Raw genomic sequence first — 6,212 nt, forward strand, 5'->3', positions numbered from 1 at the left:
CTCCGCCGCCCCGCCCCGCACCCAATCCTGGCTCCCGGCTCGCCGGGCCCCGCCCCTCCGCTTCCTCGCGGGGCGCAGTCACCTTCAGGAGGAAGTGCCGCGGCACCCAACGCGCTGCCAGGTTGCCCTTTAGGGGAGGACTACATTCCGTGGCGGAAGGACACGTTACATAAAAGTCTCGGCATGAACGCTCTGCGCAGGCCAATGAGGAAGTGGCGAGGCAGCGGGGCCCGCCCCGGGAGCTCCGGGGACCTCCCTCCCAGACCCCCGGGGCCACCACCTGTTGCTGCCAGCTTGGAGTGCCGGACGAGGGCTCTTCTCTTGACCCTCGGCCCAGGCTGCCCTAGCTGTCCTGGCCTAACCGGGCAGTGCGAGATTTATGGATCCTCGGCAGCATTCCCCCAGCCCTGTCCTGCGACTCCCCATCCCTCCGGGTGCCCGCCCCAGCACACACCTCGGAAACCGTGCCGCACAGGCAGTTAGGGAGCCCGAGATGGGATCAGAAGGTGCGGAGAGATAGAGACTCCTGGGACGGTTGGAGGTCGCCTTCGGAAGGGCTCCCGCAATGGAGCGGGGTTAGGGACGACTGGGGAGGGCGGAGTGTGCGTGGAGCGGGAGCGCGAGGCCTTTTTGTTCTTAGGGCTACAAGAAAGGACTATTTGGGGCCAGGTGAATACTTTAGTTGGGGCTAGGATCCTGCAGAGCGAAGGCCTGAGAGTAGAAAGCGAATAGAAGGCATTAATATTAGTGTAGAAGTGACCATCAGGAAATATCAAGTCAGAATGTTAGAGTTGATAAACTGCAGGAATCAGCACTTTTGTTTTCAACCTCATGTATTTAAATCAATATTGTTAGAGCTTTTCTTAAATTTTTCTCCAAGGTATTTTCCGACTTTCCGAGGGCTAGTCAACAACCAATGATGAAGGCAGTTTATCAATGAAACAGCCGTTAATTCTTGCCTTCATGAAGCCAAGTTTTGAGAACAGATACAACGCTGCCTCATTAAAAATCGTTAAGACCATATTCTCTTAGGGTCTTTCCTTTTCCTGGAAAACTAGACAATGGATGTGACTTGATCAGGCAGACACCTGCCTTGCCCTGAATCAAAGGCCTTCCATTCCGCTTTCCTGTTAGTTCAGATAAGCTGGGACCAGAAAGTGACAGCCTAAAAGTGCGTTTCTGTTTGCCACAGAATCCTTTAATTTCTTCTGGAAGCCTTTGCTGGTCCCCTTGGTTGTAGATGGGAAGTTGGTTGGCCCTGAGCTAAGGACGAACTAAAAACAGTGGTGAACAACAGTGGGGGGTGGAGGTGTCAGTGATCTGGCCAGTGCTAGACTATGTTGCATTTTAAAGTCCTAAATCTAGATACGCTCCCAAGATTGAAATGCACAGGTATTAAACTGGAGAGTTATAAAAATGCTGTCCATGAAACTCTGGCAGAGATGAATCCAGCATATCCTTGCTCGGGTTTAGATGCATAGTGAAAATCTGTCACATGGAGTTTAAGGTGATTGTCATTGTTTTGCCAAAAAACAGCATAGTATATAAGAAAGTTTGGATTCCATCTTCTCTTCTTTCCAGTTCCACTTATTAGCCCTATGACCATATCCTATAATTCAATATGTAAGGGCCCAGTTCCTTAAAAGTAAATTGAAGGGGTGCCTAGATGACTCAGTCATTAAGCATCTGACCTTGGCTTAGATCATGATCTCACGGTTCACGAGTTCAAGACCCACATCAGGTGAGCTTGAGCCCTGCTTTGGGTGAGCACGAGCCCCACTTAAGGTGGTAAGTAAAAAAAAAAAATGAGCCCCACTTTCTCTCTCTCTCCCTGCCTCTCGCTCACTTGTGCCCTCTCTCTCTCTCTCAAACAACAACAACAAAGTAAATTGAAGACAAATGCCTGCTTCATAGGATGGGGTTTGATCAGATGATATATGTGAGTGAGTACAGCATGGTGCCCAACAGGCATCCCCTTTTTGGAGAATTGACCTTGTGGAGGATTATCCTTATGATTAGTGCCAGAACATCGTTCAGAATGCAAGGAACTCTGTTTGCCTTCTCTTGATCATCTTGAATCCCCATTCCTTTGACCCAGCAACAAGTATCCCCAGGGCTACATGAACCTGGGGGAAGCTGAGAGCCAGTCCTTCCATTAAGCTCTCTGAACTGGAAGGATGGGAGGGGGTGCTGTAGGTTCAACGGACTGGGGGGAGTGTGAGGGTATAGACTGCTTTGTTACCTGTTGGATTCATGGCCCCAGAACCACAGAATCTGGGATTAAATCTGGTCTCTTGAAGGTCATTTGGAGTCCCTCATGGGGTATGTCTGCAAATGGTACTGGACCCAACTCCTGTGGCCCTGGTGAGGGAGGGTGATATTTACAGGCTTTACCATTACACGACCTCATGAGGTAAAATGGCAGTGTTCTCTCTCAGGCCAATACAGATTTCCAGGGCAGCCCACTGACCCCGAAAGTCAGGTTAAAGCAGAAGTGCTTATCACTTTGGATTTTATATGCCCTCTCCAGAGCCAGACCAAGTAGACTTAATTTATTCTATGCCTTCCTTCAGATTCCCAAGAGCTCTTCAGGCTCATCAGGGTGACACAAAATCTTAATTCCAGAGTTCCTCCACAGAAAAACCCTGGAAGGAAGAGAAAGTTGGCCTTTTGAAATCAAGAGTAAAGAGAGAACAGGTTTTCTGTGTCGGAAGGGGAAGGCTTCACATAGGAAAACACATGGAGGTTGGTTAGGACAGATATAGGTATGGGAAGGCATTCCAGGGGATAGCAACAGTAAAGAATATTTTCTGAATGCAACTGTGTATCTAGGTCCCCCCCTCCTCAGGATATGCCTCATCAGCAGTTAAAAGCAGAAGGGAGGAAGCTTGAGGAGTCCTTGTTCATTCCAGTGGAAGTACTGCCTCAGCCAAGGTGACCCGGTCGGCCTGTGTGACTCACTGCAAGTCTTTCTCTAGCCCAAAACTGTTAGGACTCACAGGACAAAGCCTCCCTAGGATACTTTAACCCTATCCACCAAGCCAGTCCCATGGAGGCCCTGTCTCCTTCTTTTTCCCTGCAAGTGTAGCCACAGCTAGGCTGCCTAAGATGCAAGTGGGATTGTAAGCAGACCCCTTCCCCCAAAGTAACCAAGACTTGGAAGACGAAGAAAAGCATCAGTGAACAATGGATCATGTGCTCCCTTCCTCAGGAATTCCTCCTGTTGCAGTTCAGTCACACTCTGCTTTTCACTTGGCACCTTACCTCTAGTCTTCATCTCCATGCTTACTGGCTACCAGACAACCTGACCCACTTAGCCCAGAAAGGACGGCTAGGACTAAGGAGACTTCAGTCTCTCTCCTAGACAAAATAATTTTTGTAGGTAATGCTTTAACTTAAAGGATGGCATCTTTGGCCCCATTGCAGGGGGTCTGGTTCTGAAATATCTGTGGAAAGTCCCACACTCCAGAGAGAATGAAGCCCCTTCAGATGAACCGGAGCCTACTTTTATTCCCACTGCTTCCGGGGGAATTGTGTGACCTGCGAAGCTTCCTCCCCACCACTCTCAAACTTGTCCCAGAAGCTGAGACATCTCCCAAACCTCCACCTCCCAATCCATCCTGAGAAGCTGTTAGGTAACCCAGTTATGACTCAGCACCAGACTCTTTCCTCTCTTTCCCTACTGGCCAGAGTGAAAGGCAGAACCAAGCACAAGGCTCCTCCCCTATGGATGGCCACATCCTCACCACAAACCGAGTCAGGACCACACCCTGCCTGGATGGAAAATTACCATGAGAAGGAAGAAGGTTAAATTCCAGGAGTTTTCAAGTTCTCAATACAGAAATCATGGCCATCTACTCTCCACCTGGAACTAATTGAGGAAAATAGTTCTTTTCCTGGCCCTCGCCCTAAGTATGTCCAGGTAGAGACGAAGTAAGGCTGCTTGCGCCCAGGACCATGTGAAGTAGGAGGCCACAGTCAACCTACGTGTGCAGTATCTGTAATAACCTTGGCCTCTGTGAAGGAGGATCTCTGGTTCAGACCTGGCTTTCACAAGCCCCACCTCCGCGGTAGGCAGCCCTGAGTGGGAGAAAGAGGCAGTCCTTCTTCAACTCCTTCTCCAGGCTGTGGGAGGATTCCTCTCCAGAAACTCAGGGCCCCACCCTGCAAGATTCCCTGCAATGAAGGCATTGTTGGAGAAGTGCCATAGGTTTTTAATTAGATTTGTTTTATACCAGATAGGTCTTACAATTTTTCAGATATGTTTGGCTTTCAAACTTCTTAGATTCAGAGTCCTGTTGCTTTTATGTGGAACACTATAAAATGATGTATTTAATGTCATTACAATTTTATTGGCATAAAAAAGACATAATGTGTATGCTACGAAAAAAACAGTGACACCTATGAGAGCAGCGCAGGTGTTGGGAGTTTTTTCCTGGTAATATACACTATCTGTTCATTACTTCTCATTCTATTATTTGCTAATACTTGCTATAGCAGGTGTCACTGACAAAGGGAAATTATAAGAAATGCTTACAACTGAGAAAAATCCATTCACAATTTCTGAAAATTGAGCAAAAATGTTACACCACTGGAGCAGCCAAGCACCTAGACTGAGTTGTTGGAACACCTGTGGGAGTAGTCTGAGAACCTCGGCGGGAATTGAAACAATGCTTAAGAGCTCAGATTCTGAAGTTGGGCAGTCCAGCACTGCCACTGACTTGCTATGAGACCCTAGACACATAATTTAAGATCTCTAAAGAAAACCTATCTTCCATCTTTTTTGTCAGCATTAAAATGAAAAAATACTTGTAAAGTTTAAAAGGCTATCTAGTCTAGAATTGGAACAAACAGTTCGGGAATCAGGTTATCTGTCAGTCGTGAGCTGTGGAATATGAGCAAATCACTTATCCTGTTTTCTCACCTACAAAATGGGAATAACAGCTCCTAATTCATAGGCTTGTGAGAATTACATTAGTCAAATACAGAGTGCTTACAACAATGCCAAGCATATAGTAATCCAAAGTGTTAGCAAATTATTAAAGTGCTTATTAGCATAAAACCTGGATCTACCTAGTATGAAGTAAAAAATGTTAGCTCTCCCTAATACTGTTTAGATGAGCTGCAAGGGTACTCCTAGGAGGCAGGAATTTCAGTGAGTGTGGGCTTCCTGGTGGGGCCATTTATTTAGTGGAAAGGAATTTCTCCTAGACCACAAAGCAGAATGGGACAGAGAGCCTTAGGAAACTTGTAGAGTCAAGAGTGTAACAGTCTTGATTAAGAACAGGTAAGGAAGTTTAAGAAAAGCTCCTACTGGGTGTTATATGGAAGTGATGAATCACTAAATTCTATTCCTGAAATCATTATTACACTATATGTTAACTTGGATTTAAATTTAAAAGAAGAAGGAAAAGAAAGGAAAGGAAAGGAAAGGAAAGAAAGAAAAAGAAAAATAACCCAGGGGATGGGCCGTAACAGTGGTACTTCATGTTGAGGCAAGTCAGGAACTACAATGCAGGCAAGGTACTCGGGCAAAGAAGGTATCTCCAAAGCACAGGGTGAAAGTAATGAGACAACAGGTGGTCTAGGGAAGACTCTGTAAATCAAGAAGCTGTAACTGAATAAAAAACCTATACTTGAAAAGCCAGGCTTGTTTAATGTGTTTTGTATTCTCTGTGCTTATATTCCTGTTTTTCTTCATTAATATTTCAAAATATTTGATGTCCAACCCATCTCTGAGCTAACTTAGGGTTACAGGCACATGAAGCACAGCCTGAAAGGCCAGCAGAAGGTTGGGAGTGGGAATTTCAACAGGGAGATGGATTTCACTGAAATAATTAGGTCTCCTAGAAACAGCTCTCTTTCTTCACCTTGCTAACCTTGGAGAATTTGGATTTTGTTGTATTGAGGGAGGCTGAATTTCTCTAGATGTCAAATGAGAGACCAAGCCAACTTCCTGCATCTGTCAGCTATTTCCCCCCACCACCCTTACCCTAGAGAAATAGCTGGGAGGAGGAAGAGAATAGGGGCCCAACCCCTGAGACAGAGAGCAAGGGGCAGTGGCTAAGTTGTGTACAAAAAAGCAGAGGTCCTGGGGCTCCTGGGTGGCTCAGTTGTTTAAGTGTCTGACTTCGGCTCAGGTCACGATCTCGCAGTTTGTGAGTTCGAGCCCCACGTCCAGCTCTGTGCTGATAGCTCAGAGCCTGGAGCCT

At 46.6% G+C, this 6,212-nt stretch overlaps 1 long non-coding RNA gene across 1 annotated transcript; it reads left to right on the forward strand.

Annotated features, from left to right (window-relative positions):
* Window position 1: 1 nt before the first annotated feature.
* Window positions 2–1,023, forward strand: LOC125908940 (uncharacterized). The gene is made up of 2 exons (XR_007453495.1): window positions 2–506; window positions 881–1,023. It is a non-coding gene; the product is annotated as an uncharacterized LOC125908940 (long non-coding RNA).
* The last annotated feature ends 5,189 nt before the right edge of the window (window positions 1,024–6,212 follow it).

The sequence above is a fragment of the Panthera uncia genome (genome assembly GCF_023721935.1).
Source record: "Panthera uncia isolate 11264 chromosome B3 unlocalized genomic scaffold, Puncia_PCG_1.0 HiC_scaffold_1, whole genome shotgun sequence".
Lineage (NCBI taxonomy): Eukaryota > Metazoa > Chordata > Mammalia > Carnivora > Felidae > Panthera > Panthera uncia.